The following is a 23,285-nucleotide window of genomic DNA, read 5'->3' on the forward strand; positions in this document are numbered from 1 at the left end:
TTTCACTTGAAGATAGGCATTTCCTCAGAGTTAGCTTTTGACATGTTGTTCCTAGCTCTCTCTGCCTGTGGCAGCAATGGTAGAAGGCCAGTGAGGTGAAATTCATTGCTTAATAAGGGCATTCACTTTGGGTATTCTTGTGATAATAAATGTATACATCAAGGCCGTACTGCCTTGTCAGTTTAATTGCTTCTTGTGCTCCTTAACAAGCCAATCTTAATCAGTCTGGACCATGTTATGAATAATTTAGGGATCAGCAGACTTCACGCTTAATAAGATGTACTAGATTATAAAACTTAAGTGCACTGTTTATAGAAAGCATGCAAAACACTTTAAGTTTTTATTAGCAGCAAGGAAAAAAAACCCAACAAGTAGTGAGTTATTCTAACATTTGCAGTTTGTGAGCAACAGCTGTGTTTCTTAACGCTGTAACCCCCCTCCACTTTTGTTGCAGGCCCACAGTTCGGCCTTTCTATCCCTCTAAGCCTCTGTGAGACATAATGGGAAATTTGAGCAGGCCATGAGATTAAAGCTCAGAATCGATGGCCAACCGGCAATTGTCATTTTAGAAAACATTCTTTTATCTTTTTAAATGCAAAGCAGACTTATTTTAAAACATTTTCTGATGGACAAAATTACCTTTTTGTTGGTGGTGGCTGACAGCCTGCGTGAATGTTAATACAATTATTTAGATTTGAGATTGTTTTGCGAAACCTGTATCAACAAAAGGATTTTTAAATGTTTTTCCTTGTTTAATAATACAGGTGAAATGTGGGATAGACTGCAAATTATTCTTACATAAAGTATGAAATACTAAAGTAAAATACTTTTTATTTGTTAAGGTAATACAGAAATACATTAAAAAATGATAGAAACAGTCTCCAATCTCTCTGAGCCTGTTATGATTTCTCCATTTAATAAGTATTGTTTGATTTAAAAGGAACATTTAACCTTTTTGTTTTCAAAGAATTCTTTGTCCTCCATTTTACCTCAACATTTGCAGGCTATAAGTCATTCGCAGAGTAATGCATCATTCAGTTTATGACATCTAATAAAGGCCTACTGCAAGCATTAGAACCAGGTGCTTCAACAATTTTCCTTTCTGCTTGTAGCCGCTTCTGCTTGTTCTCTTGCAGCCTAAATAGAGAAGAAAAAAATACATATTTTTTCTATTTCCTTTTTTATTCCTTTTCTGTTTAAGCCTTGACACATGCTGACAGCACTACAGTATCATTTGATGTCCATGTAAACAATAGCTGCATGTATTTTTGAACTCACTGTATATTTATTAGTTTAAATATAGATGTAATTAAAGGCCACATTTTTAGTCATTAGATAACGTATTAAAATAATGTTATTGTTCAAATACATTTATGAATATGGGAGATAGGCACCAGTAAATGAATAACAACTTCAAACCTATTTCCCAACCTATAGCTGGACTATCATACTCCTTTGTTCTTGTGCAGGTTAATAGAGATTGAGGAGATGGGCAGAGGAAAAGCAGTGCAATTTTCTGCTATTTAAGCTTGGCGAAATGGCACTCTTCAGGAAGCAGCAAAAAGTATGAAAGCGTAATAGGCATTTTAAAAGTAGAAGTCCATATAGCTGCTTGAGGGATCCTTAGATTTAGGCATGCATAGAATCACGAATGAGATAATCAGCATTGTGAAATTGAAACCTGTCTGCTGCCTGCTGCTGTTCTTCCCTCTTTCAGTGGAGTGATTTGTAACACTCATCTTCTTCAGGCAAGGCAGCCTTCAAGATTATCCAGAACTGTCAATAGTAATTGCCAAAGTATTTTATTACCTACAGAAAATCAAAGGAATTTTATAACCAACAGTTATCAAGTTTCAATACACGGTATAAAGAGAGCAATTTTAGTTGGAATACAATCGTGTTTGGCTTGCTTTAATGTTCTTGAGACAATTCCTGTGCAACCAACTACAACATTCACTGTATTTAAGCTAGAGGCAAGAATACGCATATATACTTGTAGTTTAAAAAAATTACATAATGCTTACAAGCTTCTGCAAGCAAGTGGTTTCTAATTGGCATACAAACTATGCCTTAGTTAATTACTTCTAAAAAGAATGAGGTATCTATAAAACTCAAGATGACATTTTGAAATTCTGGCAGTAGATAAAAGTTTAACTGGGGCATTCTCTGTCATGAGGTAAATCAAGTGCCTGGAAATTAGCAAAATATGACACTGATTATAAAGTCTGGAAACATTAATGTTGCAGCTCATATTGTGTTCTCTGAGTATCATTGCTATGTGAACCACAATCATGATTGTCAGCTACTCATTTAACGCAATTCTGTTATGCTACAGGGTCATCCATGATTCAAAGCTTTTCAGTCGCTTAGCTTCTTACCCAGTCTATGCATGAGTAAGGATTGCATCTTTCTGCCTGACAGTGTTTTCCTGAGCCATGCCCCTAACTTTCCTTCTGATACCAGGGAAAAGGAAGGTGTAACTGTTTAAATGCTTCATGGAAGAAAATTCAGTTTCTGTTTTTGACAGTGCATTTCACCTTTAATTCATGAAGTCATATCAGAACTGAAGTAACTTTTCTTGATGGGTTCTTTTAAAAACAAATACGCAAATTGTGAGAAATTAATTGGCATGGGGAAATGCCTCTAAGTTCCAAACTTGATGGATGCACTTATATTTTGAGACATGCACAGAATTTTATTCACAGTATCAAAGAGTAGGTATAAATTTTACTGAAAGGCTGTTCTGAAAGAGAAATAAGCCATGAAAGAATTTTATATTAATATTGCCATGAAACCATGATTATAGGATAAAAGAGAACTTTCAATTGCGAACCTCCTTCCTCTTTCTTCATAAGCTTTTGTTTTAAAAAAATGACCTGATAATTAAATTATTAATTGTTTTTGAAAGGGTAAAGTACTCCACCAAGAACCTTCTTTCATAATACTGCAATATATGAAAAATTTAGCTAAATGGTAATTAGGGGAGAGGTTATTTATATACTATTAAAACGCTGATGTTGTAATTATCAGAGAGTTATTCAATTACACTGGGTAATAGTCATTTTTAATATAAGGAAAATGAGGAACCTACTGGAAATTTTCTAATATGATGAACCTACACTGAACGTGGTACTTTTTTCACTCTTTTACCTTTTATGCTAGTTTGTATTATACAGCATATGAAACATTTTGATACATTAGTCCATCTAGTACTTCTATATGGATTACAGAATGTATTTTTTAGATACAACAGCTAGAATTCTGCAGATGTTTAGGGACATTGGAACAAATTGAGCTAATTTATCTCTTTTTGTGAGGTTAGTTAATATAGGTGCATATCCTGAAAGGAGCAACTTTCAGGGCTAACTGAATAGTTAAAAAATAATATCATTCCATTTCTTATTTACTTTGAGCTATGAATTTGAACTGAATAACGAAAGGACAAGTTGATGATAACACTTTTTTTTTTTGCCCAGACCATGGTATTTGAACTAGAGCAGTGTAAATGCTATTCCTCTGAACCTCTGGTAGTCTGAGTAGGATATTGTCTCATCAGTAGTAAAATTGGAATTGGCAAGAGTTGAGAGTGTATTGTGGCTATTTTGTCAGTCTAATATGCAAATTATAAAGCATTGTAATGAAAGCCCTTCCCCCAGCCTTCCACCCCACCAAAGTTTAAGGTGAAATGCCTAGTATGTAGTACTGCTCATTTTGTCTGGTTTCTTTGGTTTTAGACTTTGCTACTTGGACTGTATGCTCACTCTAAGCATTATAGCAGTCTCATTGTTTTGTTTATTAAAATGAAGGAATGCAGAAACATCCCATATTTTTCCAGATACTGTACAGCTCAAGAAATCATTAGTGTTCATTTTTCAATCAGATCTATGATAGTGGAAAATGTCATGATACAATAGCGATAAGGATGCAGCTATAAGACCATTTTCTCAGAAGAGGAATAAAATGCGAGCAGTCCTATGTTTTATAATAGTGGAATTCAGACATTCAGAACACAGAAACAAAAAAAATCTGTCTATACAGAGCTATGCTACAGAATTAGAATACAAAGAATACAAAGTCTTAATAAAATTAATTGAATCTTTATTCAACTATTCTTTTTATCTAAAAAAATCTAGAAATTAAGTTGTTGGAAGTTTTAAAACAGGAGGAAAATGCAGAACAGGATATTTGCTAATCATATTTCAGATATGTTAGGTATGTTAGAACAAAGGGCCTGACATTGCTCCAGTTAAAATCAGTTTAACACTAGCTCAGCTCTGTTAAATTTGGCAGAGCTAGTCTTTGTTTTCACCATTTTAAATGGGAAAACCGTAGCCTCACAGCATTGTGAGCAAACTCTGAAATTCAGAACTAATTATCTCTCATTACTGTAGAGAAATAAATTGCATTTCCTTCTTAATTCTTTGTTTGTTTAAACACTGTATTGTTGCATTTAACATTGGATTGGGTACAGTAAGAGTTTACTGAGAAATTGCACAGCTGTATTTGTACAGAGCTGTACCTGATTCTCACCTCCTGTAGTGTGAGCAGTGGTAAGTGAACTGTTTCTGTGTTGTTCACTCACTCTGTCAGATCGAAACTCAGCTCAATAGCATTAAACTAGCTCCCATTTGAAAGATTTGTCTTACAAAACCCTGAAAACTGCTCTGAACATGCATACATTGATTTTGTTGCTGGAATCTCCTGAGCTTTGATGAAAAGGAGACTCCACATGCAGGTGAAAGAGGGTTTACCTCTTCAATATTAAAAAGAGAAGATTAAGGATTTTTGTTCAACTAAGGCTAAACTAATCAGTGGCATGTGAGGGTAAGAGAGTTAGCCTAGCCTCCAGTACGATAATGTTATTTTCTTTAGTTGAACAACAAGTTCAAATATCTCCAGTAGCTGCTTCTGAGTAGCTGTCTACCATTATTCCCATTTGCACAGCTAATTGAATGTCCTGGAGTGCAGGAGTAAGGGTTTTTATTTTAGCCTCAGAGAGGGAGGTATTTTTCATGTTCATTGAGGGAAATTTACTTAAATTTTGTTCAGTAAAAGATGCAACTGTTATATCAATTCACAGAAGAACATCTGTGTGATGCTAGTCTAAAAGCTGAGCAGTTTAGTATTCACAGAGGAGATGAGGCATTTTTTGTAATCAGAAGTTTAGTTCCATTCCATTTAGTTCTATTAAAACATAAAAATAAAATGAGATGAGTGATTTTCAAAAACTTTCATGTTTTGCTCTAAAGAGAAAATATGTTTATTTAGGTTTATAAACTGGAGAATGTTTCTTTTTTGTCCTCAGTACAGACATCTCATGTAATGTACATGCTGTCATTATAGCGCATACAAACAACTGTGTGAATTTTTCTGCATGAAGAAGAGTAAAGTATTCTTAGTTTACAAATATAATCACTCAGAGAGAGTTCCAGAACAGTGCGATGTGCAGCACCCTGAGGAAAACAATAGCTTTTTGGCTTTTACTGTCAAATTTTGCTTTCTCTTGCATTCATCTGTGAAAATTTTTGTGGCACAAACACTACTTGAAATTGTGGCAAAGGTAAGGCTTTGGGAGACATGGAGGGAGAAGGCAGTAATTTTTTAAATGAACTAGCTGTGCTGCAAGATATCATAGCATGTTACAAATATATCTAAACGCAAGTCTTATCAGCTGTGCTTTCGATCTATAGCAAGAAATAAAATAACAAAGTTGAAATAAATGCTACAGAGACAGATAAAGCTAGATAAGAGATTTTCAGAAATTAGATAACATTTATTTTCCGTCATTTATAAGAATTACTAGGTTTGCCTCTTAGGCATATGTTGGTTGCATTCTTGCACAGCATGGCTCTTCTTCAACAGATCTGCTCCCCTGCCATTCTTAAACTGAGGTCACACTCCAGAAACGTATGGAAGTCCAAAAAAAAAAAAAAAAAGAGAATAGCTTCTTAAGTGCATCTCATATTCTTTAAACTAATGATGGCTGATCTGGAAAAGAAATCGATGGTGATGACTTAGCCTTTCTTCAGTCTGAACATGGAGCAGAAATGACAAGAAAAACAAGATCTGAAATGATTTGTGAAACTGTAGGATTATTTGTCTCACTTACCCAGTTGTGAATAATCTCCAAGTACTGCAGTAAAAGCAATGTATAAATAGTGCTTAGTAAATTAAGTTAAAATTCAAATGTATTTAATGACCACATGTATTCCTAACATTATTTAGTGCTTTTATTAGCAGAGAAATATTTATTTCACTAGAATATTTCCAATTAGCTCAACTTAGAGACTCTCAGTAGTACACCTATAACTACTTCTGAATTGTGGGAGTTAAAAGCAGTAATGATGAATTTAGGCCAGTTGTAATTTAAAGAAGGTTGCTGGCATTTTAGAATTACATTACTCTATTGGAATTCATTTCATGCTGTACTTCTAACGTCTCCAAGAGATGTTAGTTACAAGGTAGAAGCTGAACCAGTAGCATTTTTTTTCTAAGCCAATCCATAAAGATGCTTCTTTGCCTCTTTGATGTGATAAGGAAGTGTTAAATCAAAGTGAATCCTTCTTCTGCATCTTGGGACAGAATACTGCTTAAACCAATTGTTACTATTCCTGGGTATTTTAAACACTGAACCATGCATCTCTCTCTGCAGATCAGAGAAGATTGTAGCAGTCATCCTGTACCACCTGCTATCACTTAATTAGTATAATCATCTAATTTCCAGCTGGAAATAATGGCATCATGCACTTTTTAGTAATTGTAACCATCATAATATATTCCAAATTATGTTACACTAACATTACGTGATTTAGATATTTTAAGAGGAGGTATTTGCATCTACACACTGTTTTTTTCTGATCTTGACTCTCACCCAGCAGCAAAAGATCATAATCAGTTTTTTGCATTATTATGATCCTAAAGATACCACTGATTCATATCATAACTCTGCAGATGAGCCTCTGATAAGTATGATTTAACCTGTAGTGGACAGAGAAAAAAAAACAAATAATGGAAGCAGTAGCTTGTCAGAATATAAAAACATCCAGATTTTGAACAGTTTATTTGTTCTGTTTTGATAGCAAAATCTAATTTTTTTTTTCTTTTTACATAAAATATTGATGATCACTTATATGAGTTAAATTTTATATAGGTTCTGATTAAGATTTCCAGTTTGAGGAATAATCTCAGTTGATCGGAAAAGGTTCTAGTGTTTAAACCTTAATATATTGCAGCATTTTTATTTCCTCTCAAATATTACATCACAACAAATAGGTAATAAATGGGTCATTTGGGGCAGCTTCTTTTCACTGGACAGGTCTGGGTTATGCGGCTTTGAAACAGAAAGAGAGAGAAAAAGAGAGGCAGTGAGACGAAGGGACATAGGCGAACCTGAGCCACTGCAGAGTTAACCCTCCCCCATTCCCAGCAATACTGCCTGCCTAAGCGCAGCACTACTACATATATATCAGGCAAGGTTATTACCACTCTGTTCTGTAAACATGCTGTGCCTCCTGGACATCTTCTATTTTTATTTCATTTTTGTGTTATATCTTATATGTAAATCTAGGCTGGCGAGAGTCAGGAGGCATTCATAGCACTGGGCCAAATTCATTCCAGGTGCAGTTCCAGGTCCACTGACTTCAATGAAATTACACCTGGGATGAATTTGGTCTGTTATTAACTATAGAGATTACATGTCCAGCTTCCTTAGTATACTAAAATACCCAGAATACATATAAATAATGAAGTATGTAATTACAGTCCTGGTTTTAATTTGTGTTTCTAAATGTGCTGATGCTTTTGCACATGTTTATAGTTACAGCTATGCTGTTGTAGTATATTTTTGTTTAGTTCAAATATATTTGATTTTGTCTCTAAAACAGAGATACATACTTACTCTTCTTTACTTTAAAATGTCTCAATAATTCTTTCAAAATACATACAATGGCTGATTCCGTAATTGAAATAATAAATGACATTGTCCTTAAATATCTCATACATATTTGCATTGACAGACCTATACAGGGCATCACAGTACTGCCACTTTAAAAACATTCTGTAAACAAAGAGCTAATGTTCTTATTGATTATGTGTTAATCAATATACACAAATAGGTGATCTTGTCCGAGTCAATGGGAGCCAATAGAACAGTTACCTACTATATTATAAAAAGATTTCATTCATTTATATGGTTTCTGTTCCAAAGCTGTACGTTACGGGTCACTTGACAAGAATTTGTTCTTGACCAAATCCAAAAACTAGGCAATTTTTAAAGGAACTCTTCCTTCAACAGGAGATGTAAAAAGCATATGTATGACTTACCTCTGCATAGGTCTTCTAATTCTGTTCTCTTCCCCCGTGTCGTTTTGTACATTCCTGCATCTTGCAGTATTGCACACTGTGAAGACCTAGTAAGCGAGTTAAAGCCTGATGACGCTAACGAATCCCAGCGCAAATGACTGAATCAATAGGAAACCAGCCACTGCTGTTTAAGTGTATCGATAAATGTACCTTTATTTTCTCTTGAATGGATAAGTGTCGCAGTTAAGAGTCCTATGGATCTCTTAATTGAAAGTTAATTTTAAATCAATAAGGAGAGTCATTTAAATATTGATCAGTCCTTTCTACACGAATTGTTAGCTGATTTTTTTTGAAACAACTTTGTTTAAATGCAATCAATAGCCCACAATCAGTGTGTTCCATAAAAAATTGACAGATGTTCCCAAAATGCCTGCTAGGCATAATCTTATCTGTTTACATATGTAGCATAGATATTTCGGTTCTTTTCAAATGTACTTAGGTATCTGTGGCAGAAATGTGCTCTCCTTATATACCAAGGAGCACTATTAAAACGCATTCTTCCCTTTGTTTTTGATTAAACTGTTTTAAAATTTAAAAAAAGAAGATTTCTTGGATATCTTTCAGTTGTATAAGTAATATTCCTATTGTTTTATGAATACAGGGAGATTGAAAAAGAATGTCCTTGTTTCATGCATGGGGAAAAGAGATACAAGCGCTTATTTGAAGCTCATGTACTCTAGAATTTGTGTGTCATAACCCATCAGATGTGTTACTATATGCAAAATGCTACTTACGTTTAATTATATAGATGTTTCTGTGTACTGTATGTGTGCATGTTGAACGGTTACCATTTTTAGCTTTATTTCTCAGATATCATCTCTTTTTCTGCATAGCAGCACATAGCCAGGCTTTCTTTCATTTCAATTTGACAAAGCACACAGTTAAGCTAAAAGGATACAAATTTCATTTCATGAGATTCCTTTAGATTAACCTAATAAAGTAAACTTAGCTACATGTGGCTTTCAACATTTCAGCAAACACGACGCTCTTCTAGAGCTGTCTTCCCAGAGCACTTTCAGTAATTTACCTGTAGTGCCCTGCCACAACGTAGTTTGTCACACTTAGTAATGAAGTCAGACTGGACATTTTGGTACTAGCAACATACATAGCATTTTTCTCCTAAACTCTCTAATTAATTATAAGGTCATACTTTGATGTACACAGCTCTGAAGTCATGAAGTTGTCCTTTATTATTATTGTCCTTATATTTCAATTTTCAAATCCAGTGCTTTTTAAAGATTTGTACTTCTAAGTAATTAAGCCCTTTTTTGAAGTGTGAGAGGATAAAGTTAATTATAACAAATCACAAAACTGTATATGTAAAATTTTTTCAAAAGTAACATTTTTATTTTCAATCATGTGATTTAAATATGGAATAGACTGACAATTATTTTGACTGACATTTAACTGAAATGTATTACCATAATTATATTTCCTGTCTAAGTGACAAGCTAAGGATTAAGTCCCGTTAATTAAAACTGTTTATGACACATAGCAATTGATGGCAGAAAATAATAAACAAACTATTTTTTTTTTAGTGCAAAGGAGAATAGAGTTTGTCTGGAGAAAAAAAAACCCGTCAAGTAATATAATTTACACTATTTTTGCTGTTAATTCAGAAGCTTTCTGGTGTTCTGAAAACGTGCTGTTTCTTAATACAGCAGTATTGCTGTTGTAAAATTTCAAACCCATCTCATTCTGTTTTCTGCAAAAAAAAGCCATATTGAAAGCGAAGAATAAACAGAAAGGGACAGGCATCACTAGTTCATATGCATATGGGTTCAGCATGTGAAGATACTGTTTCTCGGATCAGCCTTAAGATGTGACTGATAGATCTTATTTGTCTGATAGAGTTGACCAGGGAAATAGAGCTACAGCTGGTTACTTCATTAGGTCCTCTCATTGATTGAACCCTGCTGAAGTGATGCAGCAGGCTCCTGAGATAACTGCTGGTAATAGAACAAAATGAATTCTTATCACAGAGATTGGAAAGGCCATTAACCCTGGCCTCCAATGCTTTTCAGAGGTCACAGACAGGAAGCCAAGCGGTGACTGGGAAAACTGTTTTCTGTCTAACTACAGGTCATGTTAGAGGGGGTGTGTGACTTTTTTACCCTTCGGCTTCTGTACAGATGAAACTGTTACACTGGCAGATGTTAATAATCAGCTGTAAATAAATATTGGAAGCAGAAGAAGAAAAATGAGAAAGCAGAGGAATTTATTTCAATAAATATTTAATAAAAGAGCAATTGTTACTGTGATATTTACTGCCAGTTCTGCTGTAGATTTTTGCTTAATGCTTTTCCATATAAATTGAAAAGAGAAATACATAGAGGCACTTAAAAAAGGAAATTTAATATGGTTTTATATAAAAATACCTTTCCTTCCTTCCTTCAAAGATGAGGATTATAATTGCCTGCTGCCTGCCTGCTTGCCTTATTCAGCAAGCCTATCACCAGTTCATCTGTGAATTAGTGCAGGGCGCTGTTTGCCTTTCACCTGGTTGAGAAGGGTATATATCTAAGTAACAGTCCTATAATTTACATTTAATGCAACCTTTCAATTGACCATGAGCCCACAACCTAAGCCCCCATCTCACAGCTGAGGACTTTCCCACATTTGTCAAGTCAGTGCCACTCCAGCATCAGCTAGGAGAAATCATCCATTTAAACCCTGAAGCTGCACATGACAATTTTCCTACCTCTGCTGAAAAATCTAGTCATGGCAGAGGTAGCTTTGTTACTGTGTGACTCCTGCTTTGGGAAGCAGTGGCTTATTATGCATGTTGATTAAGACAGTATAGTAGTCTGCATCTTATAGATCATTTTCTCTTTATTACTGACATATATAAGGCAATGGAGAAACATGATGAAGGTTGTTTTTAGCAGTATGTTGGTGGCCTATGTCCTCGTGATTGTGATTTAATTTCAGTGTCTGTGGTCATGTGGTATTCTCTGCTGGAGCCAATCTTTCGCAAGGAGCAAGTTCATTTAAATGTAAATGGGGTCCTGTGGATGGAAAAAACTACCTACTTCACGTATTCAGCGACCCACCCAAGCATTTGGTTTGGCCTTCCATGCATAAATAATAACAAGAAGATATGTTGTCATTGCCTTGCTTGAAACACCAGAAGTGGTTTGGAACAGCAAAAAATCTAAGCACTAAAAGGAGACTGGTTTGGATGAACTCACAGTTCTGATCCCCATCCTGATTATAAAGTGTAAAAAAAAAAAAATCATGGAGTTATTTTCAGGACTTGTGAATTACAGGAACAGATGAAAACCAACTCAGGCTAAAATACTCTGATGTAGCAGAAAACTTGTCATTTTATTAACTTGAATGGATTTTTGCTCTTAAATGTTTGTAGGAATTTGCAAGAGTTGGATGAGAATGTGGTATAAGTGGTAATATAATTAGCATCAATTTAGCATAAAAATGCAATCTTGCATTTTCTCAGTAGTTATCTTCCCTTATGTGTGGATTTCTTTTTCACTGTGTTATTAAATACAATCAACTGGAATGTTTTTTCTTATTTTCTGATGCATGGGAGGAGATATGAATGTTTGCACACATTCTTTAAATCAATGTCTTTTTGACATGTATACTTCTAAAGTCATATCTTGTCGTCTTATAGAAATATTCCAGGTGTATTTGAGCAGAACTGGAAAATTTTCCTTATAAATTTCCTTTCCCATCAAGCAAAATCATAAACAGCTTTTCATCTGTGTGGATGAACAGATATATTTTCAGAATTATTTCATTAAATGCACACTTTTATTTGTCTCATTTATTAAGAATGTTATGTTCTGTTGCAGATGTTTCAGAGCATGACACATGGGTCTGGAATCTCAGTGTATTATACCTTTGGTGAAACTCACTTATGAAGCATCCAAGCTTCCAGTTAGCTGTGGTCTGCACTAAGAACTTAGCAGAATTTTGTATTTGTTCCAGAATGTGTAATAAAGTACTGGTATTTACTGTTTTCAGAGATTTCTCAAGAATATTTGATAAGCTTTTCTCTTCTTTTTATGAAGTATCATTAGTTCAATATGAGCTAGATTTAAGCAGTACAAGATTTGCTATTCAGAGTAAGAAACAGGATATTAGTGTTTATGTTACTCAGCTATCTTGGGTGTAGCTGTGAATCAAATAATTTTATTCTGGTGGCTTCCAAACATAAAATGTTCATCTGTTGGTCCTTATTCCTTTGTTCCACTGAGCTGGTAAAATAACAATATGTTTAGTTTTCATAAAGATTCCAGTGAAATAAATGCATTATAGATGCAGAGTGGCTGAAATAATTTTTCTGTTTCTATTTGACATATTATTCACCAGTGGGGGATATATGCATTGTACAGTTTTTCATTATTCAGTTACATTCCATGCAGACTGATTTTCACAGATGATTTTAAGTCTTGTAGATATAGTTGCTGACAACCCCACATTGCTCAATTTTTTTAATAAAAAAAAAAAAAATTGAGCTCAAATACTGTCATGACAATTCAGAGGTAGAGGTGTTTCCAACCTACATCTCCAATAAGAAATCTTGGCAGCACATGTGATGTCTGAAAAGAGGCTTATTGGTTGCAATGTGAACAACTTTTATTAGTAGTAGTATTATGTTATTTTTAGAATGTGTAAAATTGTTTTACTGAGTGCTTTTTCCTTTGCAATTTTGAAGACTCACAAAATTTTCTGAGAGGCAAGCCTGACTCCTAATTCGCTAGCCTACAGGGACAGACTTGAAATAGATAGTGGAAATGTCAAGCTCTTTATGAGAAAGAGCAAATCTTGTGGTGAATGGTACTAATCTTTCCAACTATTGAAGATTTTTGAATGCATATTTTAAAATTTTGTGTAGCAATTGCAATATAAAAAATAACCTAAAGATAATTAGTAAACTAATAACAGATACTGTATTTTAAGAAAATATGTAGTTTCTTATGTAATAATGAACTATGAAAAAGAGAGAATCTCTACGTTGCTTATATTAGAATTTAGAATTAGAAAGGTCTTTGTATAAGGCTTTTGGAAAGACTGTTCTCTTAATTCTTATTGAACTGAATTAATATGATTCTTTCAAACAGTAGTGTATAATTTCAGGGATATAGTGAATATTATAAGCATCCTTAATTAAGTCATTTTTTAGTAAAAAATTTAATAGGATCCCTTTTGGAAAGTGACTGAAGGTCAGCTTAAAAATGGGCAAACAAATAAAGGAAATAAAATAAAAGGAAAAATGGAAAATCTTTCCCCAGAAAATTAGTCATGGCATTATTAATACCAATTCTTAACTCCAAACAACCAAGGCATTTAATGCCTGGACTTACGGTCTGTAAGACGAGATCTTCCTATATCATTCATGTTGTTCCCAAAATCCTGTAGAAGGATATCTGACTAAGGCATTCAAAGAGTAAAAAAAGAACCAGATCACTCACAGGTGCAGATGCTGATGATGGATCTGTTTACAGACAGTTTCCTAGAAAAAGATGAATTCCACTTTGCTTGCTAGCATTTTCACTTAGGAAAGTAATACTTGTGAAACTTCTTGAGGTCTTAATATTGAAGTATAAAGCCATAAATAAGGGTGGAGTGATAGGATTAATGATAGCTGGCACAGGTCAGGGGACAGAGGCTAGGTTCCTATTTGAATCTGCATCTTCCAGGATGGTTAGCTGGCTTTGGGTTGATGGTGGTGTTTCCAGAAGCTAAGAATTAGGTTCAGCACTTTCTCCAAAAATTGACACAAACACAGGCATTACTGTTTTCCTGTTGTATTTAGGGTACATTCCTTCAGTTTTATTATTATTTTTTTGAAAATCTACAGTCACAAATGGAAATTCTAGTTTTGTTTTCTCACACTTGTACTCTTTGATAAATGTTACATATTTTTCTGCTGTCCATGTCCAATTTAATCAATATTACAAGTGCTCCCTTGTGGTAGGCGGAACGGTGGCAATAAAGTGAAATTTCCACAGCTTTTACCCATTGAAATTCTCAGAGGGCTAGATTCTTATAACCTCCACTTTACTTCCTCTGTAATAGATTTAATAGCTCCATTCAGGAAGAAAGTTAGATGTGCTTTCTCATTTTCGAAATGTAGATAGTAAACCAAGCTTTATTGTCTTTCCAGCTCTTTAAGAACTTTTAGCTGAAATATTCCTTTACCATGAATGTTAACAAATGTACTTGTCTCTAGAATTGCTCTGATGTCCTGGTGTTATTCTGCATTTGAAAATAAGGGAGATTACTGAGGTAAATTTCAGACATTTCCAAGATTTTTGGAACTGATTTAATTTAGGTGAGCTTAAGGCTGTTTGGAATAGAGTATTCTGTATGCAGGAACTGCTAACGTCCACTTTGAAGCAGCAGCATTGGTTCTGGGACACTGGACACTCGCTTCAATTTTGAAGGTTTTCACCTAGCCATTTAAATGAGCCTTTAGGCATCTGTGTGCTGCCAAGGCAATAAAAAACAACATCAGAAACTAAGGTCTGAGCTTTAGTCCTAGAGTTCATTATAATAGTTTAGAACTTGCACTATGTGCTTCTTGTGATTTTGGTGTCTTCTATTACAAAGAATTACTGTATTGTCTTCTTTCTTATACAATGCATCATTTGGGCTCAGCAGTCACTAGTAGAGTTCTACTTCATTCTTCATGACTGATTATTTGTCTTATTAAATTCTCCCCTAACAAAAAAAGTCTTAAAGCAATGGAATCAAAAGAGAAAGAACAATGTTAATGGTTCCAAGAAGATATACCACCACTTCTAGCCTTTATTTATATTTTATTATCATTTCTGTTGCTATTACATTCTTTCAGAGAGAAATAAATGAACAGTAGGAGTAATATCAAATAAGGGGGTTAGGCAAATTAGGTCCAATGAAGAAACAATAGAAAAGATTCAACGCAATTTAAATGAAACAGCAAGACTCTAAGTGATACTGTACATCTATAAAACTCTGCATGTTGCTTCCCTGTAACTTGGTAGGCCAAGTGTTTTCATTTTACATACTATGAAATTATTGTAAGTACATTTCTGCTTAAGCAAGGGTGGGGACAATTTAAAATGGAACAAGCTGTGGACTGTTTTCTTAATCATAGGAGCGCTAGAAAAAATTATCAAACTGTTTTCCACAGAGATGATCTATAATTCATTTGAGGGTAAAAAAAAACTTCAGTCCAATAAGATATTTTTTTTGTCCTCAATTTTTCAAGGGTTTCTTTTTTATTATTGTCATTAGTGCAATTATCAAATTTCACAACTTTGTTATTTCTCAACTACTTTTTCATGTGTTTGTAGCTGGACGGAGAAAACACAGGTGGAGACATTCAGGAAAAAGATTTTTGCAAGAGTTAAGAGGTTTTCTAAGTTGCAGTTGAGTGAATTTAATTGGGAAAAGGTTTTTGGAGGATGGGTTTACTTTTAGGCAGCTTGTTGAGTTACACAGTCAAAAATATTACAGTCATGAGACTGCATTAAAATTCCTTAGATTTATAAAACAGTCAAATCTGAATGATCTGTGAATAGATTACCTGGGCTGTGGCTTGACTAGAGCCCATCTGCTGCCCACACCACTGGCTGCGGCCTATTGCCACAGAATACATGGACACAAAATAAGTGTTGCTCCCTGCAATTTAATGCTGCTCCTTCATTCCACAGATAGCTTTTTACAAGTGAAAGTAAGTGAATTACTTCAACAGTGAATGTAGTAAATGCGTTCTTTTAGTGTAGTTTTCATATGGTTTTGTTTTATTTATGTAGCCCCACCCTTGTAGTACCCTGGATAATTGAAAGTTGATTATAATACATTTGGGTTGCATGTTACGCTTTCTTAAGCCTTTAGAATTCTTCCCCCCCACCCCTCAATCTATGACATTCTGTTTTGCTACCAAGTGAAAATTCACACTTGCATAACTATAAGAAATTTCTCACAATCTCGTGAGATATGGAGTACCCAATCATGAGACTTGGAATATAACTTACAAAAGCTGGCTCCTTTTTTTTACATTACTGTGCCAAGAGATGCTTCATCTTGCCAGCAGTAAAGCACATCTGTAACTTAACTCACAGAAGTATCCTACTTGACTTTGATGGTTATAATTTAAGCACCAGATCTTGGCTTCCCGTAGAGGAATGAATGACGAGAAATACTGAAAACTAAGTTTTCTGTGAAGAAGAGAAATCTATTTTGAATGAAGGAAAACATGAAATAAACCTTCATTAGAGTTTTATCAGTCAGGAACTGCTTCTGGAAGCAACTCATTGAAAGCTCTCAAACCTGCACACTGTCTTTAGAGTATTTAGCAATTTTACTTTATCTTTGATTTTTTTTTTCTCTTATAACTAGGTGTTAGGTTCAAACTTAGTTATGCTGAGTTTATTGCAGTCTCAGGTGATATTCCTTATCTGACTTTCAGTGATGAGCTTGCAAGGAAGATGACCTAGTTGAATCAGATTCCATTTTCAGATTGTTTCTCTTAAAGGTATGGTTGACGATTTTTCAGGAAGAGCTGAAATAAATTCCAGGCCCCAAAATAAACCTTTAGGCCATTTCTATTTCCATTTGATATAGAAAGGCAGCATGTATGCACTGTTCATAGCTCTCAAACTGCTGTTAGAATAGTATTTTCACAAAATTTTAAGAAATTGATTTAAAACATCTTAGTTTGATAAAGGTAAAAATTATTTTTGCTACACCAATACCTGATTTGTTTTATTTTCATCCTAGAGATGCACAATAGTTCTACTTAACTCTGTGAACAGTAAAGTAAAGGAAGTCAGCTTAGTTCCTTTTTCATGCTGAAGCATCTAATTTCTCTAGTTATGAAAAGTAAAAAGTGCCCTGATTCCTAGTAAGGCCAGGTTCTGTTGAAGAGAACTTGTGAATTGTTTGTCCTCTCTCTCTATATGTGAACAATCAAAAACATTTTGACTTTTTTGTAAACTTTGTGAAGCAAAAAAAAAAGCAGCATGCTGTAATTGTATACGTAGATCCTGGGAGTGGCACAGGGCAGGCAATTCATTTGACTAGGTGTTCTGCCAGGCTGATGTCCCCTCAAGAAACACAGATATTCGCCATCATAGTCATCAGCTAAAAAACAGCATTTGTCAGTCAGACAAACTGTGCATGATGGAATGAGTGAAGAATGTCACCACATAGTCACATTCATTCCAAAATGGATACTAAGACGGAACAGCTTGGATGAAGAGTCTTTTCCTGTCTCATGATTATTCGAGAATATAAACAGCATGTTTATCTGTGCTGAAGCTAGTACTGAGTATGACAAGTATGCTGGATTCAGAAAGCATCCATATCAATGAAAATGACATATTGATGCCAAATGCCTACCCAAATGGGGTTCATATGAGATGGATAGAGATCCATTTAATCTCTACAGCAAATTCTGAGGAGAAAGACAATGGCACACCTCTCAGTACATCAACCTGGAGGTGTTGGACGCAACCTGTTACAAATAGACAATATCTTGAATCTACAAAGTTTCTGCAGTGTGTTGAACTGAAGTACTGATTCTTATCCATAAAATGCATTTTAAAATATTTCATAAGTGGAAAGCAAATAAATATGTTCTCAATACAGAAAAGGTACAGGATGTCTGCCTGAACTGCTTTAGGGTGCTAAAGGGAGAATATCTCAAAAAGAGGAGCTCAGTCAGAAAAGTGTGTTGCCTTCAGTAATTGCTTCATCTTCCATCCTCACATAGTTAACTGAGGTGCCTGTCCTGTCTTTCATGTGAGCTCATCAGAAATGATCCCAGCTCAGCAAATCTGACTGAGTGGGCAGAGCAGCAACATAAAAGTAGCTAACTTGGACTGTGCCTGAAAATCACCTGGTTAAATTTCCATGGAATTTTTTAAAGTGAAAAAAGTTTCATAGGCAATTTATTTTTTTAAAGACAACATTAACTATTTTACCCCTTCTTTAAAAGAACATAGTGTGTTTAGATGCTGAATGAGACTAGAAATAGAATTATTTAAAGATACATGGATTACATAAGCAGTAAGTTGCAGAATTTCTTATTTTATGAAGGTGCCTAAGTTAATCTTGCTTTAATAATTAAAGCAAGAAATAAAAAATATTTTTTTCTGCTTTTGGAAGTTATTTACTGCTTATTTCTCATCGTGTTCCACTTTTCAAGTGAAATACTACTATAAAATAGTAGCCATTATAATCGCCAGATCTCAAAGCCCACATGGTTTTGTGAGCACATGATTCAAAATGAGCGGAACTTTCTCAATGAATTTGTAGGTTAATGTGTATGGAGGTTATATGTTTTATGAAGGCTATAAGTCTGCTTGAAAGATTTTTCACTGGTGCAAGTCTTCTGTACCTAGTGTATAGGTTTTTGCTAATTTCTCTGAGACTGCCTTGAAACTTTCAGTCCATCAGTACTGAGACAACACTGGGCACTTCTGAAAATCAACCCTTTGCATAAGCATGTTCTTCTGTAGTGTGACCTCTGAAGATTTGAACTTCTATGAATACCCTTCCTCAAACAAAGCCAATCCATACAAATAGTTCACAAACTCCATATGACCTTTTTCTTGTTTCTTTCCATGATAAGGGAAGCTACAATATTTTTTCTGTAATTACAACATGTATGAATTGACTCCTATATATGTAGAAACACTGCTTACAAACTCCAAATAAAATTATTACATTTTGTCAATACTAGCAGTTAATTGCCTGCATATAAAATAAAAAGAATTCATTGTACATTAATTCTGATACATGCTAACTTCTGTGCTATTCCTAAATTCCTAAATCCTATTCCTAATTCTTCTTCCTACATCAGCAAATCCTGGATGTAATATGGTAACATGAATCAGTAGATCGTTACACTCCTTCAAGAGGTTTCAGTCACACCACTCTTGTGAACAGCAGCCTGATTTGTGTAGGAAAATCCTTGTACATAGCCTTAAAGTCTACTCTCACTAATTTTATGACTCTATGTGGTACAAATAACATTCAGATAATGACATCTGTAAAAATATATATTGCTTGCTGATCTCCTATTCATGAACAAGAAAAAGGAGTGATTACATATTGATGTAGTACACCAGATCTGTTTCTACTTCTGAAAGAAGCCGCTGTCATAATCAAGAAGGATTAATACATGTTGTACTACCTTAATTCAGCACCATGTGTGTATGCATGAAGATAGGGTCAGTAATTACATAGTCACATAGCATTTTCCCCTTGCCGTCTTGCCTTTCTGAGTTTATAGAATGGAGCTGAATGGGAATGTGGATGAATCAGTGCTGTCAGGGTTGGCAGAAACTGTCTATAGAGCCTCGGTATGTTTGCTGAGAAATTCAGGATGTACTGAGGGAAGCTGGCGATGCCAGGAAGAAAAATGATGGGGCATATTTAAGACAATGGAAGAACTTACTTTTATGTCTGTCTGCTGGAGAGCTCCTATTTTTTTTATCCTAAGCAAGTCACCTTCCTCAGACTTTTCAGAGGAGTTCACTGACTGTGTGGCCTTCATTTTCTGAGTGCTTGATTTGAGGCTGTAGTATAGTGTTAAATAAGTGCTGAACACACAGAGCTGCAAATGAAAGCAATCAGTGCTGTGCTTTGAGCATATAAAGTGCTATATATTGCTATGTACTTGGACAAAATTGGGTCCCATCTGTATCAAACTGAGTTCACCAAGTTAGTAGATTTTTTTTAACCTCAATTTGTCTATACCTCCCCTTTCTGAAATTACAGAATTGCCTACTCATCTCTTAGGACATAATGAAGATAAGTTCATTAATGTTTGTTCAACAATGAAAGATCAATAATGAAACAAATATATATATTTTTTTCAGAATAGTTTGAAGAGATGTAGTAAGTAAAACCTGTGATCATATGTTAAACAGTGAGTAGAAAACAAAATCCTGAACAGCTTTTCACTAAATAAGTATCATTACATTTGTGCAGTGAAAAAGGGACATTTTTGGCACAAGGTAGAGCTTGATAAAGAAATTAGAGATTGTGTCTAAAGGGAAGTGTTCTGAAACATCTCGTAGGATATTAGAGTATTTTACTCCTTTGATGTTATTAATGGCTTTATATATATGTGTATATAAATGTTCTTGCATCTATAGTCCTATAGGTATTATTTTGAAGACTTGAACTATCATGTTGTACTCTAATGAAAGTTATATGAAACATCACTGAGCTTGAATTTGCTACACAAACTCATTTTAGCAGAGCTAACGAACCAGCTGAGTGTAGCAAAGGATTTTGTTCTCACTGTGGACAAGTACTGGCGAAAGAGTGCAGTAGGCCAAAAGGAGAATGATGAGATTTAATTTTGGACAGTGGGGGACATCATGCCTTACATTAATTTCCAATCTCCTTGCCAAGGAATTACTGTCCTCATCCAGTATTTTCTTTCCACGTCTCTCCCCCTACTCTCTTTGTATGTTATTTTTCACACTCCAACAGTGCTGTTTATTTGTCTTAAGTCTACTTCTGCTGCTCATTCTTTAGATGTCCTTCTGTATTCCCAGTTAGCTTCCAACTCCTGTCCCTACCCAACCACACACACTTCTGTCCCTAATGCCTGCCAACTTTGATATCCCTGTACAAACCTCTCAGCATGTCCCAGTATCTTTACCTTATTTATTTGGAATATCTTATTGGTCTCCATTTTCATTCCCAGCCAGCCATATTTCTTCAAGTCCATTTTGGCACTGGAATTTAATACCCTGCTGGTTCTAGTACTAGTCTCCTGCCTTCTACATACTTTCCATTTTCATTTTTGCCATCTCAGTTTCTCCTTTCTTCTCTATCTCCTGGTCATCTGTGTTATTTTTTTTACTCTGAGAGTGGTAAGGCACTGGCACAGGCTGTCCAGAGAAGCTGTATATGCCCCATCCCTGGAGGCATTCAAGGCCTGGTTGGATGGGGTTCCTGGGCAACCTGATCTAGTGGGTGGTAATTCAGCCACGGCAGGGGGTTTGGAATTAGATGATTTTTAAGATCCCTTCCAAGCCAAGCCATTCTGTGATTCTAAGATTCTTCTGATGAATTTCTGCTTACCTCTCCCCAGTTCTTTCTCTAATCCTCAAAGCTCACTTTGATACTTCTCTTGCTCCTGCCAACATCGTAACGGGGCAACATGCAGCTCCTGCTGTCCTATAGCAATCAGTTGTGCACTGGGCAATAACATGCAGCAGCAAAAGGAAAATGATTAGGAAAACTTTGGTTTCATGATTGCAGTATAAAGAAGCTGCCAGGAGGACTTGTATTTTAGAATAGGTATTTAAGCTGCAGTTCCTCTATGAGGATGGCATCCTCATCATTTAGTACATGTATGAACTGTGCGAAAAGTTTTGCAGAGTCTCTGTGGGACTTGACTATATAGTTTGAAGAGCTCTCAGCACTCCAGGAAGTGTGTGTGTGTTTGGTAATTATGGATTCCTAGGAGAATTCAGCTCTTTAGTTCAAGCAGCGTTTCTGCGCATGGGTACGTAGAATTCTTCAAAAGTATATTGCTTGGCTGAATTTGGACATTTTTCTGTGATGTGGCACATGACACAGCATCCTCCACAGCATTCTCCTTGTGGAGAAGCTGGCTGCCCATGGTTTGGATGGGCATACGCTCTGCTGGGTGAAACACTGGCTGGATGGCCGGGCCCAGGGAGTTGTGGTCAATGGAGTTAAATCCAGTTGGCGGCCAGTCACGAGCGGTGTCCCCCAGGGCTCAGTGCTGGGGTCTCTTCTATTCAACATCTTTATCAATGATCTTGATGAAGGGATTGAGTGCACCCTCAGTAAGTTTGCAGACGACACCAAGTTGGGAGGGAGTGTTGATCTGCCAGTGGGTAGAAAGGCACTACAGAGGGACCTGGATAGACCGCATTGATGGGCCAAGGTAAACCATATGAGTTTCAACAGGGCCAAGTGTCGGGTCCTGCACTTTGGTCACAACAACCCCAGGCAACCCTACAGACTTGGGAAGGAGTGGCTGGAAAGCTGCCTGATGGAAAGGGACCTTGGTGTGCTGATGGACAGTTGGCTGAATATGAGCCAGCAGTGTGCCCAGGTGGCCAAGAAGGCCAATGGCATCCTGGCTTGGATCAGGAATGGTGTGGTGAGCAGGACTAGGGAAGTCATCCTGCCCCTGGACTTGGCATTGATGAGGCCCCACCTCGAGTACTGTGTTCAGTTTTGGGCGCCCCAGTACAGAAAGGACATTGAGGTGCTGGAGCAGGTCCAAAGAAGGGCAACAAGGCTTGTGAAGGGCTTGGAGAATATGCCCTACAAGGAACAACTAAAGGAACTGGGGCTGTTTAGTCTGGGGAAGAGGAGGCTGAAGGGAGACCTCATTGCTCTCTTCAAATACCTGAAAGGTGACTGCAGTGAGAGCGGGGCTGGTCTCTTCTCACTGGTGACAGGTGACAGGACAAGGGGAAATGGCCTCAAGTTGCGCCAGGGGAGGTTTAGGTTGGATATCATGAAAAACTTCTTTACAGAAAGGGTTGTTAAGCACTGGAACAGGCTCCCCAGGGAGGTGGTTGAGTCACCGTCCCTGAATGTGTTTAAAAACTGTTGGGATGTGGTGCTCAGGGACATGATTTAGTGGTGGGTTGTTAGAGCAGTATGGTTAGGTTGCGGTTGGACTTGATGATCTTTAAGGTCCTTTCCAACCTGAGCAATTCTATGATTCTATGATTCTATGCCAGGCATCATCCTGACTGCTGAATTGTGGGTTGCTGTTCAAAATAACTGGAACAGTAAGGATGTACAAAATGTACATATATCAGGATATACATGTATATGTAAGGAAATGTGTTTATACTATTTGTATTCTCAGACGTATCTGAATTACTTTGTCTGAAATTAAAAAAAAAAAAAAGCATTGATATCCAATTTGCAGCAGAAATTTACCACAACAGATTTCA

The 23,285-nt window shown here is 35.9% G+C and overlaps 1 protein-coding gene across 6 annotated transcripts in view; it reads left to right on the top strand.

The window, feature by feature from the left end:
- ZFHX4 (zinc finger homeobox 4) overlaps positions 1–23,285 on the top strand; it is a 153,224-nt gene that overhangs the window by 93,555 nt on the left and 36,384 nt on the right. The gene's annotated exons all lie outside the window — the stretch shown is intronic.

This window comes from Numida meleagris, chromosome 2, assembly GCF_002078875.1.
Source record: "Numida meleagris isolate 19003 breed g44 Domestic line chromosome 2, NumMel1.0, whole genome shotgun sequence".
Lineage (NCBI taxonomy): Eukaryota > Metazoa > Chordata > Aves > Galliformes > Numididae > Numida > Numida meleagris.